The sequence below is a fragment of the Macrobrachium rosenbergii genome, chromosome 9 (assembly GCF_040412425.1).
Source record: "Macrobrachium rosenbergii isolate ZJJX-2024 chromosome 9, ASM4041242v1, whole genome shotgun sequence".
Classification (NCBI taxonomy): Eukaryota; Metazoa; Arthropoda; class Malacostraca; order Decapoda; family Palaemonidae; genus Macrobrachium; species Macrobrachium rosenbergii.
The window spans coordinates 39,111,194-39,128,489 of NC_089749.1; the positions used below are offsets into that span (position 1 = coordinate 39,111,194).

Genomic DNA, 17,296 nt, shown 5'->3' on the forward strand with positions numbered 1-17,296 from the left:
CCTACCCTACCCCAAAGGGGATGGCATAACATGATTAGAGTGGCCCAAGTGTAAGCCAAACCCACTTGCTAGGACTGAGAGTATTACAAGAATACGATCATCCCCACCTAATCATGTTATGGGCAAACTGGATAGAATGCCAAGAGTCCTATCCAAAAGAACCAGACCCCTGGAATCCGTGGTCCAGTCCTAACAAATAGTTCTTTGAGCTACCAATCTGGTAACTCTCGAGTCTGAACATTATCGGGCAGTTGATGGTCCTATCACAGTTCTCACTATTTAGCTTCGGATATAAACCCATTCCCAACTATGATATCTTTTCCTGTTTATCAGGTCCAGTAAATTTTACTAAAAGTGGAAAATTCCACAAATTTAATCCAAAATTATATATGATGGTATATGAGACTCTTGGACTCGAACCCAGAAACAAATTCCTGGGGTTCAAGAGCCCCCTCACCACGTCAAGGTGGTCTCATGTCGAGGGGGTCTTTCGTCACTGTCGTAATGTTTGCACCGGTTTATATTAGTCGTTACATAAAGCTTTATACAGTATATGGAAATGTGTGCAATTTCATGTAGAATACAACAAAAAATAACTCATGGTTGTAGCTTTTATCAGTTTTGAAATATTTCCATACAAATCATGATAAGTGCCAAAATTTCAACTAAAAAAAACTTTAACTGCAAAAAAATCTGATAAAAACACAATTGTAAGCTAAAACTCTTACATTCTAGTAATATTCAATCATGTACCTTCATTTTGCAACAAACTGGAAGTCTCTAGCACAATATTTCAATTTATAGTGAATTTTTGAAAAAAAAAAAAAAAAAAATTTTTTCCTTAAAACTTAAAAATAACTCGGCCGAACATCTCTGGAATTCTTTCGTCACTTTGTCGTAATGTTTGCACCGCTTTATATTAGTCATCGCAATTTCATGTAGAATACAACAAAAAATAACTCATGGTTGTATCTTTTATCAGTTTTGAAATATTTTCATATAAATCATGATAAGTGCCAAAATTTCAACCTTGGTCAGTCCTTTAACTTGACCAAAATGATCGAAAAACACAATTGTAAGCTAAAACTCTTACATTCTAGTAATATTCAATCATGAACCTTCATTTTGCAACAAACTGGAAGTCTCTAGCACAATACAGGCAGTCCCCGTTTTCTGACGGTTAACTACAAACGTTCGAGGTTATAACAAACGCTTTTCAAATATATTCATCAGAAATTATTTCCTGGCTTACGCACGCATGTTCGGGGTTACTGAAGGCGTCAAATCGCCGATCCGACGGAAGAAAAAAAAATGGCAGAATAATCATAATTTGAAGGTTTTTTGATGTAAAACTCAATAATAATGCAGTTTACATCATTTTCAATGCACCCAGAGCATTAAAAGTAAGGTTTTCTTATGATATTTGACGATTTTTCGACGATGTTCCGAGAAACGATTTTCGGGTTACGACGCGCAAGAACGGAACCCCGTCGTAAACCGGGGACCGCCTGTATTTTGATTTATGGTGAATTTTTGAAACTTTTTTCCTTACGTCCAAAAGTAACTTCGGCTGAACATCTCGGAAATTCTTTGTCACTTTTTAGTAATGTTTGCACAGTTTTCTTTTAGTCGTTACATAAAGTTTTATATATGGAAATGTGCAAAAATTTCATGTAGAATACAACAAAATATAACTCATGGTTGTAGCTTTTATCAGTTTTGAAATATTTTCATATAAATCACGATAAATACAAAAAAATTCTACTTTTGGTCAACTTTAACTCGACTGAAATGGTCGAAAACTACAATTGTAAGCTAAAACACTTACAGTCTAGTAATATTCAATCAATTACCTTCATTTTGCAACAAGCTGGAAGTCTCTAGCACAATATTTCGATTTATGGTGAATTTTTGAAAAAAACTTGTTTTTACGTCCTCACGTTACGAATTCATGCATCATTTTGTGATAATATTTTCTCTGTGTTGCTTTCATCATTTTACAATTTGTTATATACCAAAATCATTGCAATTTAGTGTACAATACAAAGCAAAATGATATTTTAATGATAAAATAAAGTTTGTTCATACTTACCTGGCAGATATATATATAGCTGTATTCTCCAAGTCCGACAGAATTCCAAAAACTGCGGCACACGCAGTGGGCCAGGTGGTTAATACCCATTCCCGCCGCTGGGAGGCGGTATCAGGAACCATTCCCATTTTCTATTCAGATTTTCTAGTGCCACTGTCTCCTGAGGGGAGGAGGGTGGGCACTATGATTATATATATCTGCCAGGTAAGTATGAACAAACTTTATTTTATCATTAAAATATCATTTTGTTCATGCAACTTACCTGTCAGATATATATATAGCTGAATCCCACCATTGGAGGTGGGAAGAGACAGAATAGGATTTAGGAAACAAATATATGTAGGCGATTGACGCCTTGGTTCCTTACTTGTTAGCATAGCTGACTTCGTGATTACAGTCACCGAAGCCTGCTTCTGCTTTACTACAGTCTCCAGCAAGGTAGTGACCTATATAGCTGGTGAGTTCTAGATGATCTGTCCACGGGGGCATGACCACAATGGGACTAGATCATAAGACCAACTTACAGCTTTCGACATGCCCTCTCCCTGGTCCTGGGAGTCCGACAGAGGTCCAGGCCTATGTTAGCATAGCTGACTTCGTGATTACTGTCACCCAAGCCTGCTTCTGCTTTACTAGAGTCTCCAGCAAGGTAGTGACCATATAGCTGGTGAGTTCTAGATGATCTGTCCACGGGGGCGTGACCACAATGGGACTAGATCATAAGGCCATACTGTGAGGGCAAAAGGAGCAACGACCAACCACCTGACCTAGAGCGTCAACAGGTCCTGCCGAAGGGACACCAGATCGGGGGAAGCCTCCGTAACCCTCTTGCGGCTTTCGACATGCCCCTCCCTGGTCCTGGGAGTCCGACAGAGGTCCAGGCCTAGAAGCGTTATGGGACGGATCTGACGTAAAAAAAAAAACAAAATCAAGATTAAAATATACTTCCTAACCTCTAAAGGATAGGATGAGTATCGCTCCCTGCCCGCAACACTGTGTCTGCAGAAGCGACAACAGGTCCTGCGAAGAAGGACGCCAGATCGGTGGGAAGCCCCGTAACCCTCCTGTGGCTTTCGACTTGCCCTCTCCCTGGTCCTGGGAGTCCGACAGAGGTCCAGGCCTAGAAGTGTTATGGGGCCGATCTGGAGTGCGGAAGCGTATGGTCCTAGCGAATAGCAGTCTTCGTATGTCGTCTTCACGTCCATAGTAAGTAATGTGAAGCGAACACCGACGGTGCTTCGCCAGAAGGTGGTACCCAGAAGATCGCAAAGGGACATGTTCTTCTGGAAAGCCACCGAGGTTGCAATGGCTCTAACTTCGTGAGCCTTAACTTCAAAAGACTCAAGTCACTGTCTTGAACGTCGGAAAGTGCGTCTAAAATGGTGCTTCTAAAAAAGCACGCCAGTGCATTCTTAGAAAGAGGCAAATCCGGCCTCTTGACAGAGCACCACAGACTGTCCGAAGGACCTCGACTTTCCCAAGTCTTCTGCAAATAAAATTTGAGAGCCCTGACAGGACACATGACTCTTTCTGGTTCATGTCCGAGAATTTCCGTCATACCCTTAATCTCGAAGGTCCTGGGCCAAGGGGTAGACGGGTTCTCGTTTTAGCAAGAACATACGGCTTAGAGAACATACTGCATTATGGCCTCTAAAACCTACATGATTATTGATAGCCTGAAGTTCACTAACTCTCTTCGCCGTAGGCAGAGCAGTTAGGAAAAAAACCTTCCTTGTCACATTCTTGAGACGCCGAAGAAAGAGGCTCGAAGGTATTTGACATAAAAAATTTAGGACGACATCCAGGTTCCAGGGAGGCGTCCTGGAATGAGGTACCTTGACAGTCTCAAAGGATCTCAAGAGATCGTGAAGATCCTTGTTGTCGGCTGATAGTCTGAATGCAGTTAGACTCAGAGCGGGGAAGTTTTGAGGTACCTTTCGAAATGGGGCTGCCTGAGCAGATCTACCAAGGGACGTCCCCATAACCTCCACAGCTCCTGACATACTTCCTCGTGAAGGGTCCACTCGGTCGGTAGAAGCTGCCGCTGTCGACCGAGAAGGTCCGCGCGGATATTCTCCACTCCTGCAACGAACCTCGCAAGGATCGTGATCCCCCGCGCATGGGCCCAAAGCAGGATCTCCTTCGCCAGGGCGAACAGGGACCGGGAACGAGTTCCTCCCTGTTTCTTGAGGAATGCCAGGGCTGTGGAGTTGTCTGAATTTACTTGTACGACTCGGCCTGACACTTGGCTCTCGAAGGATTGAAGGGCCAGCAGGATCGCCCCTAATTCCTTGAGATTGATGTGCCAGGACACCTGTTACCCTCTCCAGGTGCCTGACACTTTCTCCCCTCCTAGTATTGCTCCCCATCCCTCCCTGGGAGCGTAGGAAAACAACACCAGGTCGGGGCTCTGAAGGCATAGAGAAACCCCTTCCGCCAACCTCGAGGGGTCGAGCCACTACCTCAGGTGAATCTTGAAAACGGGAGAGATCTTCAGGGTCTCCTCTAGATTCTCCTTGTCTATTCAGTTTTCCGCCAGGAAAAACTGGAGCGGCCTGAGATGAAGTCTTCCCAGGGAAACAAACTTCTCCAGAGAGGAAATGGTCCCCAGCAAACTCGTCCATTCCCTCACCGAGCATATTTCCTTCCTTAGGAAGGATGAGACTTTTAAGCATTGCTACTGACGTTCCTGGGATGGAAAAGCTTGAAAAGCCACTGAATCCATCTGAATCCCCAGATAGACGATGGACTGCGTCGAGATCAGATGGGACTTTTCTTCGTTCACTAGAAGTCCTAGGGACTTTGTCAACTCTAAATTCGCATTCAGGTCCTCCAGACACCTTGACTGTGAAGAGGCTCGGATGAGCCAATCGGCCAGGTAAAGCGAGATACGAATACCCGCCAAGTGAAGCCATCTCGCCACATTTCTCATGATAAACGTGAAGATCATGGGAGCTGTGCTTAGCCCGAAGCAAAGAGCTCTGCATTGAAACACTCGTCCCTAGTACAAACCTCAAATACTTCCTCGACTGGGGATGTATGGGAACGTGAAAGTAAGCGTCCTGTAAGTCCAGAGCGACCATCGAATCTCCTGGTCTTAATGCTCCTAAAACAGACTGGGACGTCTCCATCGTGAACTTCTCCTTCACCATGAAGCGGTTCAGTCTACTGACATCAGGACTGGACTCAATCCTCCCGACTGCTTCGGAACTAGGAACAGTCGGTTGTAGAATCCTGGGGAGTCCAGCTCCAGGACTTGCTCCACAGCTCTGGCTCGAGCATTTGCTCTAATAGCTCGAAAAAGGATCTGTTGCTTCTCTTGAAGGAATGAGGACGACAGATCCCTGGGCGACGTGCACAGAAGTGGTGAGTCGAGAAAGGGGATCTTGTATCCTCTCGATAACTTCAAGGGACATGTCTGCCCCTCTTACTCTCCAGGCTCTCGCAAACGAAAGAAGCCTGGCTCCTACAGGTGTCTGGAGGCGCTGCAAATCACTTCCTGCCCCAAGGTTTAGGCGGGGCTCCGCCTCTGAAAAGACCTCTTCCTCGGGGAGAAGATCTAGAGGAAGAAGCTCCTCCACGAAAGGGCTTCTACTTCCTGGAGGTCTGACCCGACAACGACATCAAAGGGACTGCCGGGCGTCTTGACGAGTGGGCCAAGAGGTCTTGAGTGGCCTCCTTCAAGCTGGAGGAGAGATCCTTGAACAAGGACTGGGGGGAAGAGATGGCTCGAAAACGGGGAGAACAGCAAAGCCCTCTGCGACGGAGAAACTGACTTTGCAAAAGTATGACGCCAAAGGCATCTGGTGTTCCCAGGCGGTCACCCATCCAAGTACTGACCAGACCCAACGTTGCTTAACTTCGCTGATCGCACGAGAAGCGGTGCTTTCAATGTGGTATGGCCGTTGGCTGGTAGGGCCATAGGCTGTAAAGTTACAGTACAAGGCCCTCTTCTTCAAGAGGCCCGTACAAAAGAGGGAAGCCAGTTCCTCTGAGCCATCCCTGACTGCCTTGTCCATGCAGTTCAACACGCTGGACAGCTCCCCCAGGCAGATCAGTCGGGACTCCTAATCCTGACGTCTAGAGCCCCCAAACACCAGTCCAGGAAATTGAAGACCTCCATGGTTCGAAACAGTCCTTTCAAATGGTGATCCGTTCGACATAGTCCAGGACACTTTGGCAGCCGACAGGAGGGACCTTCTAGGCGCGTCGACCAAGCTAGCGAAGTCTCCCTGGGACGACGAAGGAACTCTTGAGCCGACGTCCTCTCCGGTCTCGTACCACATACCTGCCTTGCCGCTCAGCTTGGACGGAGGCAGGGCAAAAGAAGTCTTGCCTTGGGTCTTCCTTCCTCCATCCAAGTGTTAACCTTCTTGAAGGCCTTCTTCGTCGCCAGAGACGAAGTCATCTTGACAAACCCCGGCGCTCTCCTCGTCTAGGACGAAGCAAACTGCGAAGGAGGAGAGAGAGTGGCGAGGGTTTGAAACTTGTCGCCAAACAAGTCCTTAAGAAAGGCCGGCTAACACCTGGTAGTCCGTGAGACGAGGAAGGGGAGGCTGCTCAAGGACTGCAGGCTCCGACTCACAAGAGACTTCTCCCTCTTCAATGGGAGAAAACGAAGGCCTTGCGGTCCAACACGCAGTCCAGATGGGATCTACGCTTCCCGCAGACTTTGATTGCTCTGAAGCTTCACGCCGAGCAACCAAAGAGGCGTCCTCCCGAGAGTCCATCCGGCGTCCTGCACGGCAGCGAGAGGAGCGTCCTGACGAGCAGCTACAGAAGCGTCCAGGATAGCTGCTTGCGGAGCGTCACGATGGCGGTCCAGCTGAGCGTCCTGCACGGCAGCGAGAGTAAAGCGTCCTGACGAGCAGCTACAGAAGCGTCCAGGATAGCTGCTTGCGGAGCGTCACGCTGGTGGTCCAGCCGGCGTCCTGCAGCGGCAGCGAGAGAGCGTCCTGAAGAGCAGCTACAGAAGCGTCCAGGATAGCTGCTGCGGAGCGTCAGCGTCGCGATGGCGGTCCGGCCTGGCGTCCTGCATGGCAGCGAGAGGGCGTCTTGACGAAAGCTACAGCGTCCAGGATAGGCTGCTGCGGAGCGTCCGGTCAGCCGGCGTCCCTGATGGCGGTCCGGCTGCGAGAGGCAGAGCGCCCTGACGAGCAGCTACAGAAGCGCCCAGGATAGCTGCTGCGAAAATTATGGCTGCAGCACGCTGCAGCAGTCCGCGATGGCGATCCAGCGGCGGTGAACACGACTGGGAGACGAAGCATGCTTGACAGAAAGGCCCCCAGTCAATATATTGCAGAAATAGGCTACCTACTTGGGAAGTCTCAACTCCCGCTTAGCCTACGAGTACTAGAATTTGGCTCGCCACGTTAGGCAGGTAGATTTAAATCAGTCTCGGCGAGATAAAACCTATTCTCGTCGTTTTAACTAAAATTATGGTAGGTTATCTCCTCACCCTGACTAAAACTAATGTTTGATACCGACCTGAGTAAATTATGGCATCTTTAACGTTTACCGTGCTACTTTGAAACTCATGAAAGCGTTTGTTTATTATTTTTTACTAGGAGGCAGCCATTTGCCTACGTGACGTCACTCTAGTCCCGCTGCTCTCGGTAGACTATCTCCAAAAACAAACCTTACATTTCCTTTAATAACTCCATAAGTGTTTGATTTTGTTGTAACAACATAATTCGAAAACTTTATGGACATATCCTCTTCAGCGTCCGCCTTACGAGTCCGTTTTCACGACGTGCACTTTGACTGACCCAGCGTTACTATTGTTTCTTCTTTATTATCGCTTGACTCGCTCAATCTATGCACCTTCGCAATAGATAATATTTGTTAGCCATCTTCCAGATGCAAAAAGGAGCACTATTAGTGCGAGAATGAAATCCTGAACTAATAAATTAGCAGGGTGGGAGGCAAAGTAAGCGATCATTTATCAAGCAAACCTGCCCCTACACCTCATGCATGTAAAGTGAGGATCTACGAAACTTTCGGTAGCCTCACCTTAAACTCATTCACACAACATACTCTGAAGCTAGCATAACTAGATCCAGACATCATCCAAAGAGCAATCAAAAGCAAATTCCACAAAAGCGTATGCCAATCCACAATCCAAAGACAAAAACCAAAAGTCAAATAGAATACTTAAGTGGAAAATAACGAGTTTACGAAATCCAAAGACGGAGGTACTGAAAACAGTTGTTGACAGTACCGGCGACAGAGAAAATCTGAATAGAAAATGGGAATGGTTCCTGATACCGCCTCCCAGCGGCGGGAATGGGTATTAACCACCTGGCCCCACTGCGTGTGCCGCGAGTTTTTGGAATTCTGTCGGACTTCGGAGAATACAGCTATATATATATCTGACAGGTAAGTTGCATGAACAAAAAAATAACTCGTTAGCTTTAACCGTTTTGCTCACAGCGCGATTTGCATACAATTATATATGAAAATTTTTTTTGCGCTGTCATATATTTAAATATTTATATATGATAATGATATTTTTTTCATTTCTGATGGTTGCATACTAAACTTCAGGCAATGACAAAAAAAAAGGAGCCAAAAATGAACTCATAATCTTAAAAACTAAGCGTCCTGTGATTTTTTGATAAAAACTTTTTTTCCGCTTCGGCGCTAACTCCCAAACGCCGCCGGGATACGACAGACACTTTTGTAAATAGAGGCTCGGCGTTAGAGGGTTAAAGAACAAACAAGAAAGATCCCACCAGAAAAAAACAGCTCAACGGCAGTCAGGGCAGAGAGTGAGAAACACGTCTGCAGAGCATGGTGGCCGAAAGCAAATTGGAATGTTTACATCCGGGAAGGCGGTACCCCTGCCTCCCGGACGGTAGTTAACTGCCTAACCACCTAGTTCGAGAGTTCACTGGCCATTTCCAGCTGCGCTGAAAGTAATTCCTAATGTAAAAGACTGACAGTTTGTATATTGTGTCGGAACAAATTATATGTATACTAGTTGGCATGGTACATCTGTGATACGACTATGACGAGTTCAAAATATCGAGATACATAGATATAGTATATATTTACTTCGAGTTGATATTTTCTTTAGAGAATGCGCCAGCTCTTATCGTAGACAATGGGTACTTTTAGTAGGATACTGAAGTAAATTTCTCACTTTCTACTATCCAGAATTGGCAAGTCATACAGACTTTGTACAACTTGTCGCTCAATGTCGCTCACAGGGTGATATCAAGATACATAGATACATATTTAGCGTGATATATTTTTTTGAGAGAGAGAGTCTGTTTCTATCATAGACAATGTGAAGTATATTTCTAACTTCCACCTAAAAGACAGAAATTTTTCGACAATTTTTCGCTCGATGCTGCTCAAATGCCGGTAAATGCAGTGAACAAAAATGTAAAAAATCCCACTCAAAAAATTTTTTTTAGCAATAATATTTCAGGACATGTTTATTTAGACATATACCTGTCCAAAACTGCAAAAAACTAAAAATCAATAATTCCTCGAAATTCGGCAATCAGTGCGCCCCTTAAAAATTTGCAATTTCTTCTTACACAAATGCAAACCTTTGGTTTTTACATAAGGAGATTTACTCTTGGCAGGTTGATTCTGAGTAAATATCTGAACCGACTGGTAGTTCTGCTCACCTGGGTCTCTTTCTGGTCTCGGAGAGCAGAGGAAGGCGTCCCATGCCTCTGATCTGTTGAACATATGGGATGTTCAACTCTCAGATTTCTGGGTCTTTTGAATTAATGAGTTTGTGCTATTAATTCAAAAAGGACTTGGATGAACCCATAGTGTTGGAGAAAATAAACGGCTAATATAACCAACAGGTTTGTTTTATTGTCAGCCTCTTCCCTTGCTAGAGAGAGGGGAAGAACTTGCACCTAATAACCTACTCTAGATTATAGATAGGGTACTCAGTTATGTAGGCTCACTCACATGACACACCTGACCAGCATGTGACAATTGGCCACTTAACTCTCTTCTGAAGGTAAACGAGAAAAGGGAGGAGGCCAGTCACTCACTCACATTCTCTTTTTGCCACCGTACACCTTAGGCGAGATGCTATCTGTCCCCTAGGAGAGCCTAGTGAGCCACACAGCTTGTTGAGCAGCCACCACAGGATCCAGGGAAAAAACAAGTCCAAGGCCCCGTGGGCAATGCCCTGACTGTAGAAGGACATGAATGTTGTTTGTAGAGACCACACTCCCATCATTAATACCTGTAGAACCAACAGGTTCATCCGGAGTGTGAGGAATGGGCCAATTCCCTGGATTGTCTCATGATACCAGAAAGAAATCTTCGTCTTTGGACATCTCTTCCTTGGTAGAACCAATACTGATGAAGAGTTGTTGACACTCAGGCCTGAGATGTCGAATCCTCTTAAGATAGTGCTGCAGTCCTCCAACTGGACAGAGTAGTGTCCCGTCCTGATCACTAGCAACAAAGTCCTCTAGAGAGGGGATCAAATCTGGTGTCAGGGACTGACAGATTCAGTGTCTTCATTACGAATTCTGTGACAAACTTGAGCATGGAAGGTCCCCATCTCCTCGAGTGCTAGCACTGAAGGCCAGTAGCTTGCCAACTCTCTTGTTGATGCCATTACTAGCAAGAACACAGTCTTGAGGGTCAGATCTTTGTCCAATGACTGCAGGAGATTGATGCCCTTCAAGTGAAGGACTTGGCCAAGGGCAGTTTAACATATGGGATGTTCAACTGCCCTCTGTATCTCAAAAAGCTGAGACAAAGAGAAGCTTCTCTCAGTGAAGAGGGACGACGAAGTCTGCCACCTGCTGAAGAATAGTTCCTACCGGAGAGGGGCCCTGTCAACGAAACCAGCCACAGGAGATGGTTAATTTCCCCTAGTACCCATGGCACCCAGCTGCAGAGGAACACGGTGTCCAGAATCTCTGTCGTTGTGCAGCGAGAAAACTTCTTGCCCGCAAGAGATGCTGGATGGTCTCCATGCATGAAGTGACAGACACTCCACATCCTGGTGAAACCTCTACATGCAGCTGGCATAGCAGGTTGCGCCAAGGAGGAAACTCTCTCGGTACCAAGGACAGCAGAGCTAGCAGGTCTGGATACCACTTGGCCTGTGGCCACTTGGGAGCCACCAGGGTCATCCTGTGATTCAGGGTGATCATGACCTTTTTGATCACCTGATGAATCAGACCAAATGGTGGAAAGGCATAGGCCTCGAGACTGTCCCATGGGTGTTGGAAGGTGTCTCCTATAACCACCCATAGTTCTGGAATGATAGAACAGAACACCGGCAGATTCTGTTGTGTCGGGTTGCAAAGAAATCTATCGCTGAGAGATCCCAAGATTATAATAACCTTCCACAATGTCTGGGTGTAGGGGCCATGTCCCTATGACCTGACCCTGGCAACTGAGCTTGTCTGCCACCGTGTTCCAGTTCCCTGGAATGTACGTGGCCAGCAGCTCTATTGAGTATGCTATCGCCCACTCATGTAGTTCCACCGACAACATGTGGAGCTGAAGGGAAAACCAGTTGCCCCCTGTTCATTAATGTATATGCCACTACTGTGGTACTGTCGTTCATCAACACCATGCATTGCTCATCACTTGATCCTGAAACTCTTGTAGGGCTAAAATGCTGCCCTACAAGATGAGACAGGAGGAAAAAACAATTCCCTCTTGTCTGTCGACAAATGCCACTACAGTACAGTACTGTGGTTTTGTTGTTCAATGAAACCACTGAGTGCTGCAAGACTCATCCTGAATTCTCGGACGGCCAAAAGGCTGCCCTGAGCCCAGGATGGTGATGAGAAGGTACTAATCGTCTCGGTCACACACCTTCAAGACAAAGGCTTACAAGTGCACCTCTTCCTCGATCGGTAAATTCGTAAGTAGACACAGGATGTGAGGGGAATATGCAAGCATATTCGAATGTTCCTTCAATCAAGCATTAGCCTAACTCTTTCCTCATACTTTGAAGAGGAAAGAAGGATGGAGGAATGGAAGCAGACCTCCAATCTCCACCATGGGGAAGCTTCTGCAAAATGTCAGGATACCGAGTCAATTAGCTCTAGCTGGGCTGGCACTTCCCGAATCGGGAGCATGGGAGAGGAAGCGGGATGGAAGTTTGATGAAAAGAATTGCCGAGACCTAAGGAAAATAGATACTTCTCCTGAAGGAATCCATTCCCAGATCTCAGCAACGTTGCTGCCAGCTCCAGAGACTCGATAAGTATAATTTCATCCAAGCATCAGCAGTAGGAGAACTTCTTCCCAGTCGATACTTCTTTCTCTCTTCCCTTCTTCCCTCCTCCCTAATGAAAAAGAGGGTGGAAAGAGACACAGTTATGCGCACATTCCTAGAAGGGAAGAAGAGGGCTACATGCTCCACAATCTTCTTCCAAAGCCTGGGACTTCTTAGGAGTTGAGGGGGGCTGGCTTGAACTCAAGGTTGAGTCAAGATGACTAAGACCTAAAGGTCTTGGCCACTGTCCAAAGGACAAGGCAGTGCCCTGGTACCAACCTTGATTACCGAGGTATCTGGCAAATCTCTAAAAGAGAAAGGCAGAACCAAGTAAAGGTTCATTCCTAAGGGTCGAGCCAACTCGGGACTTAAGAAACCAGAGATCCAAATTGGGACAAAGTCCTTCTTCTTAGCACAAGAATTGCCCACAGAATTGCAGTCGGCAAGACTCTCCGAGACAAGAAGAATTTGTACTCTGTCAAGGCAGGGGGGAGAAGCTTGGTGTCTCAACCTTAATGAACTCCTTCTCCAAAGAGAAGAATTCATCTGGTCGAGAACACTCTCGGAAGTTCTCCCAAAAATGAGGGTAATCGCAACTTGAAGAGGAAGACCCTCGCTGCTTCCGATGCGTGAAACTCCTGTACCTCTCTCCTTGGAGACCTTGACAGATCCCAAGAAACCCTCCTCAGCTACCTGGTTGTACTACAAGACAATTGGGGGACTGACACCCAAAGCATGCCAGGCAGCTGAACTCCGAAGACAAATTTGTCGGAGCTCTCTCTGTCTGTCTCGCGCCTCTCAGAACCACCGAGAGGAAAAGAGAACAGGTGAGGAGAAAGAGTACCCCTACCTGTCCTGCAAGTAAGACCAGCAGGAGAGGTGGACTGTGAGCGATACTCAACCAAAGGAGACTACTGCCACACGGGGGAAGGAGAGTGCTTGTGCTGTGGCAAAGCGCTTTCCTGGGAAGAGCAGAAAGTTCACTCGAACAGAGCTGAGAACCTGATTCGGAAGAACTGAGTGGGGCCAAGCCGAGCAGCACTGAACTGAGCCGATCATGTGAACGCGATCCAGGGGTGGTATGCGGTGGACTGGGAGGCAGGTGGATGAAGCCGAGCCAAGTCAAGTTGAGCAGAACAGAGCCAGTCTCCCAAGCGCGACCAGGGGCTGGGCGGGGCGAGCAAGCCGAGCCGATCGCACGAACACAATCGGAACTGGACAGGGCGGAACTCATCTGCCATGAACTATTGCTAGTTTCCCGAACTCTAAACTCCTTCGAGGCCGAGGTCCCTCGAGAAGCAGGTTCAAAGGGGAATTCTGTGTCTGCTAAGTAGGAAGAAATTAGTGATGCCCCTTACACACGGAGGGCAGAAGCCCAAGAAGGGAACTAACTCTTACGTCCCGATGGATGTAGGGGAGTGAAGATATTGCGTCCCAAACTATATCTCCTAAAGTACAGGGGCGTTTTTCAGTATTTACGTAAAGGGAGCTGGGAGAAGCATTACCACTTGGTTACGCTCTTTCCAGTTATGCCCTTGGCCGTCAAACCCAGGACACAGGCAGGGAAAGCGACTTTACTATGCAAGGTTATCACAAAATCGTGGGTTTGTATTAACAAATATCAAACACATGTATATATAAACAAAAATACAGAAAGATTTCACGGGATTTCTTAACACTTAACGACAGTCAGGCAGAGAGAATCGAAAACACGTCAGCAACGCATGAAGGCAGAAAGCAAACTGGAATGTTTACATCCGGGCAGGTAATTACTGCCTAACCACCTTGCTCAAGAGTTTAACGGCCGTTTTCAGCCTACGCCTGAAAGTAATCCCTAATGTAAAGGACCGAGGGTTTGTATATTGTGTCGGAACAACTATATCTCCGAAAGTACAGGGGCGCTTTCAGTATTTACGTAAAGGGCCGCTGGAGAGAAGCATTACCACTTGGTTACGCTACTCCAGTTATACCCTTGGCCGTCAAACCCAGGACACAGGCAGGGAGCGATGGCTTACAAGGTTATCACAAATCGTGGGTTTGTATTAACAAATATCAAACACACGTATTTTTCCTAAAAAATACAGAAAGATCCGGGATATTAAGAGCTTAACGACAGTCAGGCAGAAGGCTGAAAACGTCCAGCGTTAAATGATTGAGCAAACTGGAATGTTTACATCCGGGCAGGCGGGTATACCCGCCTACCTGGGATGTAGTTACTACCAACCACCTTGCTCAACAGTTTGAGGGGCCGTTTCCAGGTGGGCTGAAAGTAATCCCTAATGTAAAGGACCGAGGTTTGTATAGTTTGAAAAATACATTGTGTCGGAACAATTGTTATTTGTTCCGACACAATATACACAAACCCTCGGTCCTTTACATTAGGAAGACTCACTGGTTGGAGGGAGGAATCTGAGTGAGTCTCCTGAACTGACTGGAGTTCTACACACCTGGGTTACTCCTCCTGGTCGAAAGAGCGAGGAGGAGTACCGTGCCTCTTGACATATTGATCGGAGTGTAGGAACTGCAAGATCAAATGTCCGATACTGGACCTTTTCACATGAGTGAGGAAACGTAACTCCTACGAAATAGGTTGGAAGGATCTGGAGTCGGAGGCAGTACGGAAAAGCTGAGATAGGGTTCCCATATTGCCAGTCTCTCCTTCCTCCCCTTGCTAGAGGAAGGAGCGGAATTGCTCCTATGATTCTATAAGAAAAATAGAACGGGTGCTCAATGTGTAGTCTTACCGGTTCAGTGCCAGTTCCAGCAGCTATTGGTTTGAGTCCTATTCTCATCCCTAAGGAGGAGAAGTTGGAGGATGGGGAAGGAGGAGGGAAGAGAGGCCAGTCACTCAACCAATCCTTCTCACTTCCAGAACCAACACCTTAGGCAAGATGCTACTCGTCCTCTTGAAGGAGCTGGGTAAGACAACACAACTTGTTGAGCAGCCACCACAGAGCCAAGGAAAAAAAGGGTTCCAAGGGCCTGTGGGCAAGATCCCAGAGGAAGAAGACAAGAGTGTGGTCTAAGAGACCACGTCTTGCTTCCAGACCGACAGAAACTTCCAGAATGCGAGGGATGGACCAAGCCATCGACTTTGTGAGCTCTCGGGTGAAAGGTACCGGTATCGTCGTCGTCAGCTGCCAAGTACCTCCTTTGATCACTTCACGAAGTCAGGAGGAAGATGTGTCCTTAGACATTTCTTCCTTGGGAGAGACAGTACTAGCGAAAACATTGACGACATCCAGGTTAGGAATGTCGAGCCTTTCGGAAAGTACCACAGCTCCCAATAGGACAAAGTAACGAATGATCTGGATCATCGATACAAAGTCCAGGAGGAGGGGAACAAGAAGGACTCGAACCCGACAGTCGATGCCAATGGATTTGAGTCCACCTACGACATCCGAGAAGAAGGAGTCGAGGTATGATCCCCATCCCTGTTCTTCCATCTTCTACGCCAAGGCCAGGGTAAGATGAGAGATGGTCCTAAGAGGGCATATCTCTATCCGATGACTCTCGTAAGAGCGCGTGCAGAGCACGGACAGGAACCCTAAATGAGAGTCGCATGCCACCCAGGAAACAGTTCCCTGGGAGAGCACGACTGAAGAAGCTTCTCGTCTGTAGCTAACTCTTGACTGAGGAGACGAAGGCTACTTCAGATAGAAGACTAGGTCGCAAGGGCCTACGTTCTTCACAAATGAAAGGGAGAGAAGCAACCCTTGGCGGAGAAGACGAGGAAGTCCAGACTTGTCGAGCGGCTCTGACCCAAGAAGTTCCGACAACGATACCACCAGCGAAGACGGATCCAGTCCCTGGGACAGTGTTGCAGAGGACTTCAAGGTATATCCAGCTATATCCGTTGCCGCTTGGCGAGAAAGACTGTGCTTGCAAGGAAAGCTGGAAAGTCTCCCAGTCCTGAACACAGGGATGTACTGCCTCAAGAACCGCTTCTTGTGTAGCTGCACAGGAGGTTGGGTCAAGCAGAATTCTTCTCGATGCCTCGGCAATCAGGTCGGATAGAGGCGAAGTCTTCAAGTATTTGTCTGTAATTCGGGGTGAGCAATGTTTGTGAACCCCTAGCGAAACGGACAAATACGGAGGGAAAAAACGTCGATATCGAGTTTTCACCAAAAAGACAGCATGCCTCAACGGAGTGGCCCCTGGTCTGGTATGAAGGAGCGAGAAAAAACTACCAACTTGTGTGCAGGGAGGCAACAGAAGGATGGTAGGGATCTCTCAGTCGAGCAGTCTCTGCATGAATCTTCGTGAAGAAAGAGTGAGCAGCATGTTCTGTCCTGATCACTCAAACCCGAGGCCAGACTTGCCTACCAGTACATCCCCACCAGGAATGCATCTGGTTAATTGAGCTGTCGAGTGTACAATAGAACAACACTCGAGTACCTGCTAATGTTGAGATGAAACAGGAGGAAAAAACGATTGCCTCTTGTTTGTTGACAACTGCCACTACTGTGGTTTTGTTGTTCAATGAAACCAGTGAGTGCTGCAAAACCCATCCTGAATTCTCGGATGGCCAAAAGGCTGCCCTGAGCCCAGGACGGTGGTGAGAAGGTACTAATCGTCTCGGTCACACAACTTCAAGACAAGGTCTTACCAGTGTGCACCTATTCCTCAATCTGTGAATCCGTAAGTAGACACAAGATGTGAGGGGAATATGCAACCATATTCGAAGGTTCCTTTAATCAAGCATTGGCCTAACTCTTTCCTCATACATCGAAGAGGAAAGAAGGATGGAGGAATGGAAGCAGACTTCCATTCTCCACCATGGGGAAGCTTCTGCAAGATGACAGGGTACCGAGCCAATTAGCTCTAGCCGGGCTGGCACTTCCTGAATCGGGAGCACGGGAGAGGAGGCGGGATGGAAGTTCAATGGAAAGAATTGCCGAGACCTAAGGGAAATAGATACTTCTCCTGAAGGAATCCATTCCCAGGTCTCGGCAATGTCGCTGCCAGTTCCACAGACTCGAT

The 17,296-nt window shown here is 46.9% G+C and overlaps 1 protein-coding gene and 1 non-coding gene across 2 annotated transcripts in view; both read right to left on the reverse strand.

Annotated features, from left to right (window-relative positions):
• The window catches only part of LOC136841702 (phosphatidylserine synthase-like), a 419,092-nt gene that overhangs the window by 387,566 nt on the left and 14,230 nt on the right, over positions 1-17,296 (reverse strand). The window lies entirely within an intron of this gene.
• LOC136842188 (5S ribosomal RNA) lies at positions 5,884-6,002 on the reverse strand. Its single transcript, XR_010854189.1, has one exon. It is a non-coding gene; the product is annotated as a 5S ribosomal RNA (ribosomal RNA).